Below are 21,134 nucleotides of genomic sequence, written 5' to 3' on the forward strand. Positions count from 1 at the left end.
TGACTGAGCCTCACAGTCTTATATAAAGTTCAGACGGAACTTTGCACGTGTCATAGTGGAGCCCTCAGGATTCCAGAGCCAGCTTTCTGACATCATAATGGGGCCTGCCTCAGAGATAAAAGCCTGGGCCCAGGCAGTGTTGTTCAGTGCTGCTCAGCAGGCAGCACAGGACTGGATTAAAGCTGATACAAGGTGTGAAGGAACAAGGGGTGGCTGTGGGCATGCACTTGCTGCCGCTGCCAGTGTTTATCTGCATGGCAGGAGGGCATTTGGGCGTTGCCAGGAAGGCGTTTTTATGTAGATTCCTCCTCTTTCAGCACTGCATTGTGGTGCAAGCAAAAGAAGCAAATCCTGTCTGGCTTCCTCTCCGGCCTTTATTCACCTCCCGCTTAGTAGCTGTAAATGTGTGTGAGCCTGCAGGGCCCCATGGAATTGCCTAGGAGTAGGCTGAATCGCTGCAAGGGGTGAACAGCAGTATGGGACAGGCTCGGGCAAGGCAAGGGCCGCTCGGGTTATCGCTTCTCGGCCTTTTGGCTAAGATCAAGTGTAGTATCTGTTCTTATCAGTTTAATATCTGATACGTCCCCTATCTGGGGACCATATATTAAATGGATTTTTAGAACAGGGAGATGGAAATAGAGCTTGCTCTGTCCACTCCACGCATTGACCTGGTATTGCAGTATTTCCAGGACCGGTGCACCCTTCCCTTATGTGTTGACTAAAATCAGATTCCAAAAGTGTTTTTTCTCTTTGCCATTGTTTCTGTCTTTCTGAAGGGATCTCCCCTTTTAATCCCATTATTTCAACACCTGTTGGACAATGCATTTGTACAGTCATGTGTGATAATGAGCTCATTTATTAAATGCAATTAATGAATACATTGCCACCTCTTGTTGTGTGTGTGTGTGTGTGTGTCTTCTGTGTTTCTGTGTTTCCGGCATTTCACATTGGAACAGCTCATTCACCTTCCTTGTCTTCTCTCCGCCCTCCCTCCCTCCCTCCCTCCTAGGTAAGTTAAAGAGCTGCACCTGAGCCAGCCACTGATTGATGCAGCACCACAGTCAAATAGTGGAGTGGAGTGGAGTAGGGGAACAGCAAACAGCCATTAAAGCAGCCAGCCGCCTACCCGCCACAATGGACCTACCTGTGTACACTAGGTGGATGTGATGGAATGTACTGTCGTCCCTACATTTCAAGAAGAAGTAAGAATTGCAGTTGCAACAAACCCTTGCTTGCCTACAAAGAGAGCAGCAATTTGGATTTGTTACTATGTTACCTGGAAGAATAACAAACTGTGCAAGGATGGAGGTTGTAGGAGCAAAGAGAAGTTGTCTGTAAAGTTGGTGGATGCCTATTTTCCATTTTGCAGTCCCTTGTCTCCCTCTTGTGGCCTCCTGGAGGCAAATAAATGTGCAAAAAAAAGACAGCCTGGCGGCCGGCTGTTGCAGTGTTGCCCTCTCAGGCAACACTGAGTGACTGACTGAGCCTCACAGTCTTATATAAAGTTCAGACGGAACTTTGCACGTGTCATAGTGGAGCCCTCAGGATTCCAGAGCCAGCTTTCTGACATCATAATGGGGCCTGCCTCAGAGATAAAAGCCTGGGCCCAGGCAGTGTTGTTCAGTGCTGCTCAGCAGGCAGCACAGGACTGGATTAAAGCTGATACAAGGTGTGAAGGAACAAGGGGTGGCTGTGGGCATGCACTTGCTGCCGCTGCCAGTGTTTATCTGCATGGCAGGAGGGCATTTGGGCGTTGCCAGGAAGGCGTTTTTATGTAGATTCCTCCTCTTTCAGCACTGCATTGTGGTGCAAGCAAAAGAAGCAAATCCTGTCTGGCTTCCTCTCCGGCCTTTATTCACCTCCCGCTTAGTAGCTGTAAATGTGTGTGAGCCTGCAGGGCCCCATGGAATTGCCTAGGAGTAGGCTGAATCGCTGCAAGGGGTGAACAGCAGTATGGGACAGGCTCGGGCAAGGCAAGGGCCGCTCGGGTTATCGCTTCTCGGCCTTTTGGCTAAGATCAAGTGTAGTATCTGTTCTTATCAGTTTAATATCTGATACGTCCCCTATCTGGGGACCATATATTAAATGGATTTTTAGAACAGGGAGATGGAAATAGAGCTTGCTCTGTCCACTCCACGCATTGACCTGGTATTGCAGTATTTCCAGGACCGGTGCACCCTTCCCTTATGTGTTGACTAAAATCAGATTCCAAAAGTGTTTTTTCTCTTTGCCATTGTTTCTGTCTTTCTGAAGGGATCTCCCCTTTTAATCCCATTATTTCAACACCTGTTGGACAATGCATTTGTACAGTCATGTGTGATAATGAGCTCATTTATTAAATGCAATTAATGAATACATTGCCACCTCTTGTTGTGTGTGTGTGTGTGTGTGTCTTCTGTGTTTCTGTGTTTCCGGCATTTCACATTGGAACAGCTCATTCACCTTCCTTGTCTTCTCTCCGCCCTCCCTCCCTCCCTCCCTCCTAGGTAAGTTAAAGAGCTGCACCTGAGCCAGCCACTGATTGATGCAGCACCACAGTCAAATAGTGGAGTGGAGTGGAGTAGGGGAACAGCAAACAGCCATTAAAGCAGCCAGCCGCCTACCCGCCACAATGGACCTACCTGTGTACACTAGGTGGATGTGATGGAATGTACTGTCGTCCCTACATTTCAAGAAGAAGTAAGAATTGCAGTTGCAACAAACCCTTGCTTGCCTACAAAGAGAGCAGCAATTTGGATTTGTTACTATGTTACCTGGAAGAATAACAAACTGTGCAAGGATGGAGGTTGTAGGAGCAAAGAGAAGTTGTCTGTAAAGTTGGTGGATGCCTATTTTCCATTTTGCAGTCCCTTGTCTCCCTCTTGTGGCCTCCTGGAGGCAAATAAATGTGCAAAAAAAAGACAGCCTGGCGGCCGGCTGTTGCAGTGTTGCCCTCTCAGGCAACACTGAGTGACTGACTGAGCCTCACAGTCTTATATAAAGTTCAGACGGAACTTTGCACGTGTCATAGTGGAGCCCTCAGGATTCCAGAGCCAGCTTTCTGACATCATAATGGGGCCTGCCTCAGAGATAAAAGCCTGGGCCCAGGCAGTGTTGTTCAGTGCTGCTCAGCAGGCAGCACAGGACTGGATTAAAGCTGATACAAGGTGTGAAGGAACAAGGGGTGGCTGTGGGCATGCACTTGCTGCCGCTGCCAGTGTTTATCTGCATGGCAGGAGGGCATTTGGGCGTTGCCAGGAAGGCGTTTTTATGTAGATTCCTCCTCTTTCAGCACTGCATTGTGGTGCAAGCAAAAGAAGCAAATCCTGTCTGGCTTCCTCTCCGGCCTTTATTCACCTCCCGCTTAGTAGCTGTAAATGTGTGTGAGCCTGCAGGGCCCCATGGAATTGCCTAGGAGTAGGCTGAATCGCTGCAAGGGGTGAACAGCAGTATGGGACAGGCTCGGGCAAGGCAAGGGCCGCTCGGGTTATCGCTTCTCGGCCTTTTGGCAAGATCAGGTGTAGTATTTCTGCATCTGGTTTTGTTGGGAGGTGTCCGGGGTACCCTGCTCCTTGGCCTTGGGGGATCGTCTCTTTTCACAGAGAGACTTCACCCCCTTGCTGCTATTTGGGGAGTGGGCTTAGCCCCCGGACAACGAGTTGCGATCGCGCCTTACCCAAGAGGTCAACCGGCCTTGAGGCGTTTTTCTAAGAGCGTTCCGAGGGCGTTTATCGGGCTTCGTAGGTGTCTGGGGTACCCTAATCCTTGGCCTTGGGGGAGGGTTCCACTTAATTGTGGAATCTGAGCCCTTGCTGCTATAAGGGACAGGCTTAGCCCCCAGGCACTGAAAATGCCATTTACATTTGGATTTGCATCCGGGGACACCCGGTTGCGCCAGTCCGTCCGCATCGAGGTGGAAGAAGGCCATCGCCAGCGGAAGAACCTTCGCTTCATTGTGGAGGTGATTCTGCTGGACTTCCTGGGGCTCAAGCGGGCGGACATCCTGTGTCTCAACGACCAGGAAAGCCGCGGTCGGTACACCGTATCCTTTACGGCCGCGGCATGTTGCGACAACATGCACAAAAGATTGTCTGATGCGGACCAGAGTGAGGAGCGGCTAAATGGACTGAACTTTTTATTCCTCTACGGGGAGGAAGAAGTCCCGCTCGTGATGTGCATGTTCAGTCCATTTGTCTCAGAGTGTGACATTGAAACCTTCCTCAGTCGTTACTGCAGGGAGGTCCGCTTCTCACATAAAATCTTGAACACCCAGAGCTTCTGGAATGGCAAAAGAAAATATTGGGTGAAGTTCCGCCAGGATCCCAATGGCATTGGAGGCTTACATCACCCACCCCAGAACTTTGCCATTGGGAAGAATCGAGGATTCCTATTTTACCCCCAGATGCCAATAGCCTGCCGGAACTGCTTGAGATATGGCCACACCAGAGAACATTGTGACCGGCCCCATGTGGTGCAGTGTAACAGGTGTGGCCAGGTTGGACACGTAGCGGCAAAATGCAGTTCCGAGGTGTTGTGCAATCTGTGCGGCATGACTGGGCATGCTTTTAAAGATTGCCCCCGCAGAGCGAAATCTGGGCCACCCAGACCAGGGCCAGAGCGGCAGTTTGCAACATGTGCAGACGCCGCTGGTAATGCCCCAAAACGAGCATTGACGACTGAGGGGTCCAGGCCAAAGTCCTTCACAGCTCCATCGGGGGGCCCACCGATGTCAGCCTCGAGGGACGGCCATAGGGATTCCACCGGGTCCAGGCAGAGCAGGAGGAATTCTGACTCTGCTGGACATAAGTTGACCGGCACCTCTGCAAACAGGTCCTCTGCTCCGCCTGCAGTGGACCCTGTTGAGGCAGTGGTTAGCGACAGGCGTCGTGGCTCCGTAGGTTCTGCAGTAGGACCTGACGCCTGTCCCAAGAGTGTGGGCATGGAGCGGAGACACTCTGTGTCAGACGAGGGCTCCATTAAGAAAACCCTAAAATATGCTGGATTGGAGCCTCGTTTTGACCATTTCCGGTCAACGGGGGGGTCGGAGCAAAGTTCCTCCACTGCGGTTGTGGAGGGGCTTGCGATGAAGGCTCCCCGTAAGCAGGCAAAGGTTGCCAAGAGTGATGGGACCTCACAGGCCCCTGTGCAGCTGCCCAGGAAGGACATCAGCGATATCTTCAGCCAGGGGCCAGAGATGGGTGAGAGCGACTTCGAGGAGATGGATAGGAGCCATTCTGCAAAGAGACAGCGAGAGGAAGAGGAGTCCGGAGTTCGGAGGAAAGCTGCCTATCGGAGTTCGGATGAGAGCAGTGTGGGGGTTGGAGCCGCCCACGTATCTGGCTCTGACCCTACCAACATCCAAGATTTATTGACCCCTCAAAAAGGGGGTCCAGACTCGCAGCTGATCTCCGAGTACGACTCTTCTGGTTCGGACCCTGACCTCAACTAAGACTATGTTGGTTCCTATCAAAGTCGCCTCACTAAATGTGAGGTCCCTAAAGAGCCCTGTCCGCAGGACTGCTTTATTTTCATTTTTAGAGACTGTGGACTTTGACCTTTGCCTGCTTCAAGAATGTGGAATCCCTAATGACTTGGAATATCAAGATTTAAAGATGGACTGGAAACTAGGCCCCTCAGTCTGGTCTGGTGGAAATGACTGTCGCTCTGCGGGGGTTGGATTGCTCTGCCGAGGTCGTTTTATCTCCATCCAAACAGTGACTGAAATCATGCCCGGCAGAGCTATTTTAATACATTTGCTTTTTAATGGAATTTTAATTCGTGTTTTAAACGTTTATGCCCCTCCTACCAAACAGGAGAGGGCAGAACTATTAGAGATTTTACCATTGTTTTGTGTTGGGTCTACCCCCCTGCTGGTGGGTGGTGATTTTAACTGTGTGCGAGATGGAGAACACCGGCAGGGTGGGGATTTTAATCGAAAAATTGACCGTACTTCTTACCTGCTCAAGAATTTTATTGGTGATTTTAAATTGAAAGATTGCTGGAGGGAACTCTTGCCTGCGGACCCAGGCCCCACCTGGTCCAATGGAAGAGTGAGCTCCAGAATTGATTTTATTTTCACTTCTAATAGTTTTATTCCCAAAAAATGTTTGCTTTTAACAAATATTTTATCTGATCACAAGCTCCTTTCAGTGCACCTGGAGCTAGAGGGAGAGCAAAAAGCTTGTAGGGGTCCCTGGAGACTAAACACCACACTCCTGGAGGACCCCATCATTAAAGAGGAGTTTGTGCGGACCTACCAGTGTTGGCAGTCCCATAGAGCGCCCAGTCAGCCTATGCTACACTGGTGGGAGGGCATTAAACCCAAAATCAGAGCTTTTTTTATTCGAGCAGGTAAGAAGAAAGCAAAAGAGAAAAAACAATGGTTTTATGTTCTTAATAAACGTTTACATGTACTTTTTAAATTGAAGGAGATTGGTATGGATGTTGATGATGATATCTTAAATCTTAAAGCTGAAATAAAACATGCCATAGAAGAGAAAGGGAAACAAATAATTTTTAATTCACATGTAAAGCACCTCGAGGATGGCGAGAAGTGTTCCCGGTTCTTCTTCAAAAAGGTAATGGATAAACGAGATGTCATTTTAAACCTTGAAGGAGAAACCACTATGGTCGGCATTTTAAATTCTGCTTTTAATTTCTACCAATCTCTTTTTAACAAGAAAAATATTGATCCTTCCTTTTTAGAACATGTTCTTAATTCCCTTGATGCCAAGCTAGATATTTTAGACCAGGAAGTTTTATCCCGTAATATTACCTTGGAGGAACTTTTATTTGCTTTTAAAAGTTTTTCTAATGGGAAAGCTCCTGGGGAAGATGGTCTGCCCATCGAATTTTATCATGCTTTTTGGGAAATTTTAAAGAATGACATGTTTTTATTGTATAAGGAAGTTTTTATTACTGAAGAGCTGCCCCCTTCCTGGAGGAGGGGGATTGTGTCCTTAATTTTTAAAAAAGGTGAGAGGGACCAGTTAAAAAACTGGCGCCCTATTACTCTTTTAAACGTTGATTGTAAAATTTTAGCTAAACTAATAACAATCCGTTTTAAACCTTTTATTCATAAATTAATCCATCCAAACCAGGTATGTGGGGTACCTGGGAGGTCAATTACTGAGTCCCTGAATATTTTACGTGACATCATTTGGTATTTTAAAGAAAGGGGTCAAAGCCTTGCTATTTTATCCTTAGATTTCGAGAAGGCTTTTGACCGGGTCTCCCATGAATATCTTTTTATGGTTCTTAAAAAGATGGCTGTTCCTGAAATTATTTTAACACGTATTAAGCTTTTATATCGATCCTGTTTTAGCCAAATTTCTATCAACGGATTTTTAACTAAAGGTGTTCCTCTTTTATCAGGGGTGAAACAGGGGTGCCCGTTGTCTCCGCTCCTTTTTATTTGTGCCATAGAACCTCTGTTCACCCTAATAAGAGATGATAAAGTCATCAGAGGCGTGCCCATACCTGGAGGAAGGGGGAACCAGATAAAAATCCTAGGCTATATGGATGACGCCACCGTCCTATGCCCAGACGCCGCTTCTATGAGACGGGCATTGAGGAGCACCGGCTTTTTTTGTGAAGCCTCTAGTTTTAAATTAAACGTTGATAAGTGTGACTGTTTTTATACTGGTGTATGGGATTCCTCTGTGACACCAGGAGTTAACATGCAGCAGGATCAGATAAAAATTTTAGGAATTGTTTTTAATCAAGAAAACGATGGGAGACCCAATTGGGATTCAGTAATTGCCAAAATGGAAAAAAAGGTTTTAATGTGGAATTTGAGAAATCTCACCATGGAGGGAAAAGTTTTAATAATTAAATCTGTTTTATTACCCATAATGCTTTATGTAGCTATGGTTTTCCCTCCAACAATTTTATATATTAAAAAAGTGACCAGGATCTGTTTTATGTTTTTATGGGGTTCCAAAATGGAAAAACTAAAACGTGATTTTATGTACAGATGTAAGGACAATGGCGGGAGAGATGTTCCTAACCTTTTTAACTTCTTTTACATTAAATACTTTTGCTTCTGTTTTAAAATGTATAATTCTGATGGTATTTTTAGCTACTTTTTAAAGTACGCTACGGGCATGATTTTTAAACGATGGTTTCGTGTCCCTTTGAATTCTCCTGTGCTTCTGTGTCCCCCAAAACAATATGCGGTGCTCGAAAAAACTGTCAGGCTCCTAGGTCTCCAAGAATTGGAGCCTGACATATTGGGGGACCAGAAAAAAGTGTCACTCTCCTGTAGGCGGCAGGAGGATACACTGGCAGTTTCAAATTTCTCACAGGCAAGGTCCAAGGTGGTGTGGCGGAACGTTTTCGGGAAATTTATGGCAAATGTGCACAAGGACCTTGCCTGGGCAATCGTTCACCAGTGCCTCCCTACTCGTGAATTCCAGCATAGGCGAGGACTGGTGGCGAGAGCCAAGTGCCCGAGAGACAGGTGTGGTGACGACGAGACGGTAATGCACCTGTTTTGGAACTGCCCATATGCACAGGAGGTTTGGAGGAAGGTAGGCCCATTGCTGAAATGGGCCTGCGGTCTTAAAGATCTTAAATTTGAATACGTGTTTTATGGTCTTTTTAACTGCCCAAGTTTTAAACAGCAAATGGTCTGTTGGATCATTTTAAACTGTTTTAAGAATGCCATCTGGAAGGTTAGGAACATTCTGCTTTTTAAACATGATTTTATTGACGTTAAAAATTGTGTGAAATATGCCCTAAGTGAAATGTATATTTATTATCTTAGGGACAAAAAGCAGCTAGGGGTAAAAGAAGCAACATCCATGTGGTGTTTGCAAATGTGGAATACCATAACATTGTAAATAAAAATGGTTTTATTCTTTTATGTCTTTTATGCCCTGTATAAATTTTATCCTGCTATTGTTCTGTACTTTTATTATAACATCTGTATTACTGGTCTTATTATTATTACTTTTGTATTCATTTAAATGTATGAATATTCATGTATTATGCTGTTGATTTTATCTTGTGGTTTCAATTTTAAAAAAAGTCTGTAAAATATATTATTTTTGCCAATAAAAAACTTTGTTGAAACCTTATCTGTTCTTATCAGTTTAATATCTGATACGTCCCCTATCTGGGGACCATATATTAAATGGATTTTTAGAACAGGGAGATGGAAATAGAGCTTGCTCTGTCCACTCCACGCATTGACCTGGTATTGCAGTATTTCCAGGACCGGTGCACCCTTCCCTTATGTGTTGACTAAAATCAGATTCCAAAAGTGTTTTTTCTCTTTGCCATTGTTTCTGTCTTTCTGAAGGGATCTCCCCTTTTAATCCCATTATTTCAACACCTGTTGGACAATGCATTTGTACAGTCATGTGTGATAATGAGCTCATTTATTAAATGCAATTAATGAATACATTGCCACCTCTTGTTGTGTGTGTGTGTGTGTGTGTCTTCTGTGTTTCTGTGTTTCCGGCATTTCACATTGGAACAGCTCATTCACCTTCCTTGTCTTCTCTCCGCCCTCCCTCCCTCCCTCCCTCCTAGGTAAGTTAAAGAGCTGCACCTGAGCCAGCCACTGATTGATGCAGCACCACAGTCAAATAGTGGAGTGGAGTGGAGTAGGGGAACAGCAAACAGCCATTAAAGCAGCCAGCCGCCTACCCGCCACAATGGACCTACCTGTGTACACTAGGTGGATGTGATGGAATGTACTGTCGTCCCTACATTTCAAGAAGAAGTAAGAATTGCAGTTGCAACAAACCCTTGCTTGCCTACAAAGAGAGCAGCAATTTGGATTTGTTACTATGTTACCTGGAAGAATAACAAACTGTGCAAGGATGGAGGTTGTAGGAGCAAAGAGAAGTTGTCTGTAAAGTTGGTGGATGCCTATTTTCCATTTTGCAGTCCCTTGTCTCCCTCTTGTGGCCTCCTGGAGGCAAATAAATGTGCAAAAAAAAGACAGCCTGGCGGCCGGCTGTTGCAGTGTTGCCCTCTCAGGCAACACTGAGTGACTGACTGAGCCTCACAGTCTTATATAAAGTTCAGACGGAACTTTGCACGTGTCATAGTGGAGCCCTCAGGATTCCAGAGCCAGCTTTCTGACATCATAATGGGGCCTGCCTCAGAGATAAAAGCCTGGGCCCAGGCAGTGTTGTTCAGTGCTGCTCAGCAGGCAGCACAGGACTGGATTAAAGCTGATACAAGGTGTGAAGGAACAAGGGGTGGCTGTGGGCATGCACTTGCTGCCGCTGCCAGTGTTTATCTGCATGGCAGGAGGGCATTTGGGCGTTGCCAGGAAGGCGTTTTTATGTAGATTCCTCCTCTTTCAGCACTGCATTGTGGTGCAAGCAAAAGAAGCAAATCCTGTCTGGCTTCCTCTCCGGCCTTTATTCACCTCCCGCTTAGTAGCTGTAAATGTGTGTGAGCCTGCAGGGCCCCATGGAATTGCCTAGGAGTAGGCTGAATCGCTGCAAGGGGTGAACAGCAGTATGGGACAGGCTCGGGCAAGGCAAGGGCCGCTCGGGTTATCGCTTCTCGGCCTTTTGGCTAAGATCAAGTGTAGTATCTGTTCTTATCAGTTTAATATCTGATACGTCCCCTATCTGGGGACCATATATTAAATGGATTTTTAGAACAGGGAGATGGAAATAGAGCTTGCTCTGTCCACTCCACGCATTGACCTGGTATTGCAGTATTTCCAGGACCGGTGCACCCTTCCCTTATGTGTTGACTAAAATCAGATTCCAAAAGTGTTTTTTCTCTTTGCCATTGTTTCTGTCTTTCTGAAGGGATCTCCCCTTTTAATCCCATTATTTCAACACCTGTTGGACAATGCATTTGTACAGTCATGTGTGATAATGAGCTCATTTATTAAATGCAATTAATGAATACATTGCCACCTCTTGTTGTGTGTGTGTGTGTGTGTGTCTTCTGTGTTTCTGTGTTTCCGGCATTTCACATTGGAACAGCTCATTCACCTTCCTTGTCTTCTCTCCGCCCTCCCTCCCTCCCTCCCTCCTAGGTAAGTTAAAGAGCTGCACCTGAGCCAGCCACTGATTGATGCAGCACCACAGTCAAATAGTGGAGTGGAGTGGAGTAGGGGAACAGCAAACAGCCATTAAAGCAGCCAGCCGCCTACCCGCCACAATGGACCTACCTGTGTACACTAGGTGGATGTGATGGAATGTACTGTCGTCCCTACATTTCAAGAAGAAGTAAGAATTGCAGTTGCAACAAACCCTTGCTTGCCTACAAAGAGAGCAGCAATTTGGATTTGTTACTATGTTACCTGGAAGAATAACAAACTGTGCAAGGATGGAGGTTGTAGGAGCAAAGAGAAGTTGTCTGTAAAGTTGGTGGATGCCTATTTTCCATTTTGCAGTCCCTTGTCTCCCTCTTGTGGCCTCCTGGAGGCAAATAAATGTGCAAAAAAAAGACAGCCTGGCGGCCGGCTGTTGCAGTGTTGCCCTCTCAGGCAACACTGAGTGACTGACTGAGCCTCACAGTCTTATATAAAGTTCAGACGGAACTTTGCACGTGTCATAGTGGAGCCCTCAGGATTCCAGAGCCAGCTTTCTGACATCATAATGGGGCCTGCCTCAGAGATAAAAGCCTGGGCCCAGGCAGTGTTGTTCAGTGCTGCTCAGCAGGCAGCACAGGACTGGATTAAAGCTGATACAAGGTGTGAAGGAACAAGGGGTGGCTGTGGGCATGCACTTGCTGCCGCTGCCAGTGTTTATCTGCATGGCAGGAGGGCATTTGGGCGTTGCCAGGAAGGCGTTTTTATGTAGATTCCTCCTCTTTCAGCACTGCATTGTGGTGCAAGCAAAAGAAGCAAATCCTGTCTGGCTTCCTCTCCGGCCTTTATTCACCTCCCGCTTAGTAGCTGTAAATGTGTGTGAGCCTGCAGGGCCCCATGGAATTGCCTAGGAGTAGGCTGAATCGCTGCAAGGGGTGAACAGCAGTATGGGACAGGCTCGGGCAAGGCAAGGGCCGCTCGGGTTATCGCTTCTCGGCCTTTTGGCTAAGATCAAGTGTAGTATCTGTTCTTATCAGTTTAATATCTGATACGTCCCCTATCTGGGGACCATATATTAAATGGATTTTTAGAACAGGGAGATGGAAATAGAGCTTGCTCTGTCCACTCCACGCATTGACCTGGTATTGCAGTATTTCCAGGACCGGTGCACCCTTCCCTTATGTGTTGACTAAAATCAGATTCCAAAAGTGTTTTTTCTCTTTGCCATTGTTTCTGTCTTTCTGAAGGGATCTCCCCTTTTAATCCCATTATTTCAACACCTGTTGGACAATGCATTTGTACAGTCATGTGTGATAATGAGCTCATTTATTAAATGCAATTAATGAATACATTGCCACCTCTTGTTGTGTGTGTGTGTGTGTGTGTCTTCTGTGTTTCTGTGTTTCCGGCATTTCACATTGGAACAGCTCATTCACCTTCCTTGTCTTCTCTCCGCCCTCCCTCCCTCCCTCCCTCCTAGGTAAGTTAAAGAGCTGCACCTGAGCCAGCCACTGATTGATGCAGCACCACAGTCAAATAGTGGAGTGGAGTGGAGTAGGGGAACAGCAAACAGCCATTAAAGCAGCCAGCCGCCTACCCGCCACAATGGACCTACCTGTGTACACTAGGTGGATGTGATGGAATGTACTGTCGTCCCTACATTTCAAGAAGAAGTAAGAATTGCAGTTGCAACAAACCCTTGCTTGCCTACAAAGAGAGCAGCAATTTGGATTTGTTACTATGTTACCTGGAAGAATAACAAACTGTGCAAGGATGGAGGTTGTAGGAGCAAAGAGAAGTTGTCTGTAAAGTTGGTGGATGCCTATTTTCCATTTTGCAGTCCCTTGTCTCCCTCTTGTGGCCTCCTGGAGGCAAATAAATGTGCAAAAAAAAGACAGCCTGGCGGCCGGCTGTTGCAGTGTTGCCCTCTCAGGCAACACTGAGTGACTGACTGAGCCTCACAGTCTTATATAAAGTTCAGACGGAACTTTGCACGTGTCATAGTGGAGCCCTCAGGATTCCAGAGCCAGCTTTCTGACATCATAATGGGGCCTGCCTCAGAGATAAAAGCCTGGGCCCAGGCAGTGTTGTTCAGTGCTGCTCAGCAGGCAGCACAGGACTGGATTAAAGCTGATACAAGGTGTGAAGGAACAAGGGGTGGCTGTGGGCATGCACTTGCTGCCGCTGCCAGTGTTTATCTGCATGGCAGGAGGGCATTTGGGCGTTGCCAGGAAGGCGTTTTTATGTAGATTCCTCCTCTTTCAGCACTGCATTGTGGTGCAAGCAAAAGAAGCAAATCCTGTCTGGCTTCCTCTCCGGCCTTTATTCACCTCCCGCTTAGTAGCTGTAAATGTGTGTGAGCCTGCAGGGCCCCATGGAATTGCCTAGGAGTAGGCTGAATCGCTGCAAGGGGTGAACAGCAGTATGGGACAGGCTCGGGCAAGGCAAGGGCCGCTCGGGTTATCGCTTCTCGGCCTTTTGGCTAAGATCAAGTGTAGTATCTGTTCTTATCAGTTTAATATCTGATACGTCCCCTATCTGGGGACCATATATTAAATGGATTTTTAGAACAGGGAGATGGAAATAGAGCTTGCTCTGTCCACTCCACGCATTGACCTGGTATTGCAGTATTTCCAGGACCGGTGCACCCTTCCCTTATGTGTTGACTAAAATCAGATTCCAAAAGTGTTTTTTCTCTTTGCCATTGTTTCTGTCTTTCTGAAGGGATCTCCCCTTTTAATCCCATTATTTCAACACCTGTTGGACAATGCATTTGTACAGTCATGTGTGATAATGAGCTCATTTATTAAATGCAATTAATGAATACATTGCCACCTCTTGTTGTGTGTGTGTGTGTGTGTGTCTTCTGTGTTTCTGTGTTTCCGGCATTTCACATTGGAACAGCTCATTCACCTTCCTTGTCTTCTCTCCGCCCTCCCTCCCTCCCTCCCTCCTAGGTAAGTTAAAGAGCTGCACCTGAGCCAGCCACTGATTGATGCAGCACCACAGTCAAATAGTGGAGTGGAGTGGAGTAGGGGAACAGCAAACAGCCATTAAAGCAGCCAGCCGCCTACCCGCCACAATGGACCTACCTGTGTACACTAGGTGGATGTGATGGAATGTACTGTCGTCCCTACATTTCAAGAAGAAGTAAGAATTGCAGTTGCAACAAACCCTTGCTTGCCTACAAAGAGAGCAGCAATTTGGATTTGTTACTATGTTACCTGGAAGAATAACAAACTGTGCAAGGATGGAGGTTGTAGGAGCAAAGAGAAGTTGTCTGTAAAGTTGGTGGATGCCTATTTTCCATTTTGCAGTCCCTTGTCTCCCTCTTGTGGCCTCCTGGAGGCAAATAAATGTGCAAAAAAAAGACAGCCTGGCGGCCGGCTGTTGCAGTGTTGCCCTCTCAGGCAACACTGAGTGACTGACTGAGCCTCACAGTCTTATATAAAGTTCAGACGGAACTTTGCACGTGTCATAGTGGAGCCCTCAGGATTCCAGAGCCAGCTTTCTGACATCATAATGGGGCCTGCCTCAGAGATAAAAGCCTGGGCCCAGGCAGTGTTGTTCAGTGCTGCTCAGCAGGCAGCACAGGACTGGATTAAAGCTGATACAAGGTGTGAAGGAACAAGGGGTGGCTGTGGGCATGCACTTGCTGCCGCTGCCAGTGTTTATCTGCATGGCAGGAGGGCATTTGGGCGTTGCCAGGAAGGCGTTTTTATGTAGATTCCTCCTCTTTCAGCACTGCATTGTGGTGCAAGCAAAAGAAGCAAATCCTGTCTGGCTTCCTCTCCGGCCTTTATTCACCTCCCGCTTAGTAGCTGTAAATGTGTGTGAGCCTGCAGGGCCCCATGGAATTGCCTAGGAGTAGGCTGAATCGCTGCAAGGGGTGAACAGCAGTATGGGACAGGCTCGGGCAAGGCAAGGGCCGCTCGGGTTATCGCTTCTCGGCCTTTTGGCTAAGATCAAGTGTAGTATCTGTTCTTATCAGTCCTTGTAAGGATAGATAGCTCGGAGAACCACTGGGGGCTATAAACACTAGCTTAGCGATCCAAGAGCGTTCCAGACGAAGCCGGCGACGAACTGCGGAGAAGAACCAGCGAAGACGACGATCCAGAAGGGAGAAGCCGCCATCGGGGAAGAAGCTCCGGGAGATCGCTGCCGGGAAGAAGAAGGAGAACTGCGACAGAGACCTTCGGAGAAGAGCCGCTGCTGAAGGGGATCTTTGAAGAAGCTCGGCCGCAGAAGAAGCTCGACGAGGAACCGCTGCGGAAGAAATTTCGTGGAAGAACCTCGGCCAGCAAGGAGAAGATTTGCATAGCTCCGCCCCCTTCGGGAAAGAGCTATCGAAGATCCTCCCCAAGCGACAGGAACAGCTGGAAGAAGCCATGGCCTCAACCAGCAACCCTGCCACCCAGAAGAAGAAGGCTGATGGACCAGGTGAGCCGGCCCAGGCCAGGACATCTCCTCCTGAAGCCTCCTCAAGCCAACAGGCCACCAGGAAGCCGAACCAGGCTGCTCCAACCCTGGAGCCCTGGATGAAGCAGACGGTGGCCCTGAAGCTGAAGGAGGTGGACGGGAGAGTGCCGGACATGACGGAAGAAGTGTTCTGCCAGAAGATGCTCCTGGACCAGGGCTTCGCTAAGCCGGAGACCATCAGCATCCAGGCCTTCATGACCGGGATGTTCTTCGTGACCTTCGCTTCGATCAACATCTGCAGAAGGTACTGGGAGATGGTGAAAGCGGCGAGGCCTGAATCCCCTTTCTCTCGCTTTGTGGGCAACTGCCCTGTCCAAAGAGAGGAAAGGCGGGTGACGGTCTCAATGCGGAACCCACACACCCCCGGCAAAGACATCACCACGCTCCTGAAGCGGTTCTGCACAGTGGTGAGGGAACCCACCCACATCCTGAACGGACTCGGCTTCTGGACTGGCAAGTGGTCGGTAATCGTCCGACTGAACAAGGATTCCAGCGCGGAAGACGGCCTCCAACACCTGCCCCAGTCATTCTCGCTGGGCAACTCCTACGGCCTCATCTACTACCCGGACATGCCGCAGATCTGCAGGAGATGCAGCAAGAAGGGTCATTCGGTGAAGGACTGCAAGGAGGACGCCTGCAAGAACTGCCGGGTAACAGGACACGAGACCAAAGACTGCCCGAAACGGACAATGTGCAACCTCTGCGGACAAGCAGCCCACTCCTACAAGGACTGCCCGAAGAGGGATCGATCCTGGGCAACTGTAGCGGCGAAAGCTCCGGCCAGAGGGAACCCCGCCCCAGCCAGAGCTCCAGCGGCGCAGAAGACCGGGAATAAGAAGGATGGTAAGAAGACGACAGTCCCTCCCCCCCGTCTCCCGGCCCTCCCTCGCCCTACCCTTCCCACCCTCCCTCGCCCGGCCCTCCCCACCCCCCCGTCCCCAACCCCTGTCACCCCCACTGAGGCTCTCACCTTCTCCTACCCACCCATCTCAGTGGTCCTGTCACCTGCACCTCTCCCAACCCAGCCTCCCTTCTCCCCAGCTCCAGCAGCACTAACATCTTCCCCTCCAGCTGCTGGAGTCCTCTCCCTGGAGGATTTTCCCCCTCTTGTCTCCTCAGGTGCCATCCAGAGGAAGAGAAAGGTGAGGGACAGCCCAGCTGCTGAGTCCTCAAAGCGACAAGTCGTGGAAATCTGCGAAGATTCCCTTGCGCAGCAGGAGGAAATGGAGCAGATGGTGGAGGAACTCGTGTCTGAACCTGAGGTCATCGACTTCACAACAGACATCCAGGTGGCTACAATCCTGGAACAATTTTTGTCAGAGGGCCTGCTGGATCTTTCGGACCCGCCAGGAGAGGAGGATCCGCCCGACCGGACTGGTAACTAAGGTGTATCGTTTGCACTAACCTTCTTTATTCTCCCCCATGGCTGCTAAACTTAACATCTTTGGCCTCAATGTGAGGAGTGTTAGAGATAGGACTAGATGTCAGATGGTGCTAACTTTTCTTTCCAAGCAGTCGAGTGATGTATTTATGCTGCAGGAATGTACTCTCCCCTCTTCCAGGTCATACCATCATCTGGCCAGGCAGTGGACCCATGGCCCGTCCTACTGGTCTGGTGGGGGCGACTGTAAGTCTGCAGGGGTTGCCATCCTGATTAGGGGAAGCGTATTTACTGTTGACTCTGTCCAGGAGCTCGTCTGCGGCCGCTTGTTGGTCGTAGACGGTTCCTGGGCGGGAGAGCCGATTAGGCTCATCAACGTGTACGCTCCCCCTATGAAGGCTGAGCGCCTGGAACTATTCCAGACCCTGCGGACCCAGCTCGCCACCACTAGGGCAGTGGTGATGGCCGGGGACTTCAACTGCCCCATCGAAGAGGATGGACGAAGTTCCGGCACTTCAATCAAGCTGGATGTCAGTTCCAAACTGCTTATCGAGATGGTAACCGAAGCATCCTTGCAGGACGTTGTGGGCTCCATGGGGATCGGCTCTGTGAACTATTCATGGAGCCGACCCGATGGCTCACTTCGTTCTCGGATTGACTTTGTGTTCACCTCCCGGGCAGTCAAGCAGCATGGGCACTCCATGGTCCCCTGCTTCTTCTCTGACCACAGGGCCATTCTCTTCCAGGGTGCCATCGGCCACGGTTTTCCTCCCGGCCCTGGCTCCTGGAAGCTGAATTGTGCCCTGCTGGAAAGAGAAGAGGTACTGGCGGAACTTAGAGACGCCTATATTGTTTGGAGGAATGATAAAGTTTTCTTTGACAAAACCTGTGACTGGTGGGAATATGTTAAAGTTGAATTTCGTTGTTTCTTTCAGGCAAAAAGTCGTCAACAGGCGTGTGAGAGGAAGAGAGACTTCAGAGAGATGCAGCGTCAGCTGCGATCCCTGCAAGACCTCCTTCAATGCGGCTGGGACGTCAGGAAGGAGCTGGAGGAAGCCAAAAAGGGCCTGAAAAGGCACTTTGAGGAGGAATCCAAGCGAATTGTCTTTCGTTCCAAGGTGGAGAACCTGGAGAAGGGTGAGAAATGTAACTCGTTCTTTTTCAGGAAACTCCATGCCGGCCACACGCCCCTGAAGGAACTCCGAGATGAGACCGGAAACATGCATTCTGGGAAGAAGGAGGTGATGGGAGTCGTCACAGACTACTACCGAAGCCTCTACTCCCGGAAAACCACTGACCCCGAAGCCGCCGATAAATTCCTGTCAGGTATCACTAATCATCTTGATCCTGCAGGTACGGAGGCTATGGACGTACCCCTGACGGTGGAGGAACTGCTCTCTGCCGCTAAATCCTTCAGACCCGGCAGGACCCCGGGCAGTGATGGTCTCCCAGCAGAGCTCTATGTAGCGCTGGGGGACTTGATCTGTCCGGACCTGCTGGAGCTCTATGAGGAGATGGTGGTGGAGGGTAGAATGCCACCGTCCTTGAGAGAAGGCATGATCACGATCTTGTATAAGCGGAAGGGGGAGAGATGTGACCTGAAAAACTGGCGTCCCATCTCTCTCCTGAACGTGGACTACAAGATCCTCGCCAAAGTATTGACCAACAGACTGAAGGTTGTCATCGGACAGATCATCGGATCGGACCAAACCTGCGGCATTCCTGGCCGTAGGGTGGCCGACAGTCTTGCCCTGGTGAGGGACACGGTGCATTACATGCAAAGCCGCCGTACACACGCGGCCCTGGTCAGTCTGGATCAGGAGAAGGCTTTTGACCGGGTCTCTCACGAATTCATGGGTAAGGCTCTGCGTAGGCTGCGGCTTGGCAGGTTGTTCTGTTTGTATGTTAACCTGATGTATTGCGACATTTACAGCTCGGTGCTGGTGAACGGCTGGAAGACTGACCCCTTTCCTGTATCGTCGGGGGTTAGACAAGGCTGTCCTCTTTCACCTCTCCTTTTTGTTTGTGTTATAGAGCTCTTCGCAGAGGCTATCCGGCAGAATGGAGAGATCAGAGGGATCACCGCACCAGGTCCAGGACACTTCGAGGTCAAATGCTCGCTGTACATGGACGACGTGACCGTCTTCTGCGCTGACCAGAGTTCGGTGACTGCACTCGTCCAGACCTGTGAGGAGTTCGGACGCGCTTCAGGGGCAAAAGTCAACTGCGGGAAGTCGGAAGCCATGCTCTTCGGAAAGTGGTACCTGCCTTCTCCTGCCTCCTTCCCGTTTACTATCAAGCCGGACTTCATCAAAATTCTGGGAGTCTGGTTCGGTAAGGAAGGTGCAGCCCTAAAGTCGTGGGAAGAACGCTTGGCCAAAGTCAACCAAAGGATCGGACTGTGGAGCCTCAGACAACTCACTATTGAGGGCAAAGCAATGGTCCTGCGTAACGAAGTCTTGCCTGTGCTACAATACACTGCACAGGCATGGCCCCCTCTTGCAACGGTCTCGAGGGCCATTACCAGGACTGTGTTTCGCTTCATCTGGGGCTCGAAAATGGACAGAGTAAAGCGGACTGTTATGTACAAGGAGCCCCGCAAAGGTGGGAAGGGTATACCCGACATTCCCACTCTGCTGCGGATCGCTTTTGTATGTGACTGTGTTCGTAGGACTCTGAGGACAGCAAACGGCTCTGCGGGCAAGGCCATGTCCCGCTACTTCCTCCTTCCCCTCTGGCGAGGTTTTGGCTGGGATAAGTGGGACAGCTCCTTCCCTTACAACTGGCACGCTCCCTGGTTCTACGGAGATGTCGTCCGGTTTGTGAGGGAGCATCAACTGGAGGGTCTTAAGCCCGACTTGTGGAAACCTAAGACGATCCACAAGCACATCAGAGCAAAGGACTCACTGGAGTTTGTTCCAGGGCTTCATGCCGACACGTTGGAGACTGTTTGGACTAACGTGTCATCTGGCAGGTTGACCAACGGGCACAAGGACATTTCATGGATGGCCATCCAGGGAGGACTGCCTCTTAGGTCATTCATGCATGCCCGCAACCTGTGCAAGACCCGGTACTGCCCCAGGTGCCCCTTCACGGAGGAAACATCTTTGCACATTTTCTGGCAGTGCCCCTTTGCACAGGGTCTGTTGAAAGCCTTGGAACACGAACTCAAGGACTCAGTTCCCAGGAACAGACTGTCGTACCGCTCGGTACTTTATGGACTATTTCCTGGGAATACCACGGATGGAGCAATCCAGGCAGCCTGGCGCCTTATGAACTGTTTTAAGGACGCTATATGGTTCGCCAGGAATCGTCTGATTTTGCGGAGAGAGAGTGTGTCCGTCCAGGACTGCCGCAGGCTGATCCACAGCCTGCTCAGAGACTATTCCACCTGGGACAGCCCGGACGTCGATGAGGAAGAGGACTGATACTCCCCTTCCCCCCACTCTCCCTTCTTGTGTGTTGTCTTTCAATAAAGCTTCGGGCCTGTGATTTCCCGCTTCCCTATCCCCTCCTACCCACTCCCCTATCCCATCACTTGTCTGTAATGCTTTGTTGTTTGGCTTTAGTGAATGCAAGAATGTTAGTGTAGCATGTGGTGTAATGTATAGCATAGGCTAGCCTGTACTGTGTATTATACTGTCATGTTATGTTTGACGACTGTTATTATTTATTATTTGCTGCTTCATGGCTCGCGCTGCGTCGCAGTAATGTTTGTATGATGACGATTGATTGTCAATAAAGCATTTTTCAATCAAAAAATCTGTTCTTATCAGTTTAATATCTGATACGTCCCCTATCTGGGGACCATATATTAAATGGATTTTTAGAACAGGGAGATGGAAATAGAGCTTGCTCTGTCCACTCCACGCATTGACCTGGTATTGCAGTATTTCCAGGACCGGTGCACCCTTCCCTTATGTGTTGACTAAAATCAGATTCCAAAAGTGTTTTTTCTCTTTGCCATTGTTTCTGTCTTTCTGAAGGGATCTCCCCTTTTAATCCCATTATTTCAACACCTGTTGGACAATGCATTTGTACAGTCATGTGTGATAATGAGCTCATTTATTAAATGCAATTAATGAATACATTGCCACCTCTTGTTGTGTGTGTGTGTGTGTGTGTCTTCTGTGTTTCTGTGTTTCCGGCATTTCACATTGGAACAGCTCATTCACCTTCCTTGTCTTCTCTCCGCCCTCCCTCCCTCCCTCCCTCCTAGGTAAGTTAAAGAGCTGCACCTGAGCCAGCCACTGATTGATGCAGCACCACAGTCAAATAGTGGAG

At 49.0% G+C, this 21,134-nt stretch overlaps 6 non-coding genes and 2 pseudogenes across 6 annotated transcripts; all 8 read left to right on the forward strand.

Moving 5' to 3' along the window:
* Nucleotides 1-514: 514 nt before the first annotated feature.
* On the forward strand, nt 515-705 carry LOC142732452 (U2 spliceosomal RNA). Its single transcript, XR_012879640.1, has one exon. It is a non-coding gene; the product is annotated as a U2 spliceosomal RNA (small nuclear RNA).
* Nucleotides 706-1,991: 1,286 nt separating this feature from the next.
* On the forward strand, nt 1,992-2,182 carry LOC142732453 (U2 spliceosomal RNA). The gene has a single exon (XR_012879641.1). It is a non-coding gene; the product is annotated as a U2 spliceosomal RNA (small nuclear RNA).
* A 6,838-nt stretch (nt 2,183-9,020) lies between these two features.
* LOC142732474 (U2 spliceosomal RNA) lies at nt 9,021-9,212 on the forward strand. Its single transcript, XR_012879658.1, has one exon. It is a non-coding gene; the product is annotated as a U2 spliceosomal RNA (small nuclear RNA).
* A 1,286-nt stretch (nt 9,213-10,498) lies between these two features.
* Nucleotides 10,499-10,689, forward strand: LOC142732454 (U2 spliceosomal RNA). The gene has a single exon (XR_012879642.1). It is a non-coding gene; the product is annotated as a U2 spliceosomal RNA (small nuclear RNA).
* A 1,286-nt stretch (nt 10,690-11,975) lies between these two features.
* On the forward strand, nt 11,976-12,166 carry LOC142732455 (U2 spliceosomal RNA). The gene has a single exon (XR_012879643.1). It is a non-coding gene; the product is annotated as a U2 spliceosomal RNA (small nuclear RNA).
* Nucleotides 12,167-13,452: 1,286 nt separating this feature from the next.
* Nucleotides 13,453-13,643, forward strand: LOC142732458 (U2 spliceosomal RNA). Its single transcript, XR_012879645.1, has one exon. It is a non-coding gene; the product is annotated as a U2 spliceosomal RNA (small nuclear RNA).
* Nucleotides 13,644-14,929: 1,286 nt separating this feature from the next.
* On the forward strand, nt 14,930-15,031 carry LOC142732482 (U2 spliceosomal RNA; annotated as a pseudogene).
* Nucleotides 15,032-20,590: 5,559 nt separating this feature from the next.
* LOC142732470 (U2 spliceosomal RNA) lies at nt 20,591-20,765 on the forward strand (annotated as a pseudogene).
* Nucleotides 20,766-21,134: the final 369 nt, after the last annotated feature.

The sequence above is a fragment of the Rhinoderma darwinii genome, unplaced genomic scaffold, assembly GCF_050947455.1.
Source record: "Rhinoderma darwinii isolate aRhiDar2 unplaced genomic scaffold, aRhiDar2.hap1 Scaffold_909, whole genome shotgun sequence".
Taxonomy (NCBI): Eukaryota; Metazoa; Chordata; class Amphibia; order Anura; family Rhinodermatidae; genus Rhinoderma; species Rhinoderma darwinii.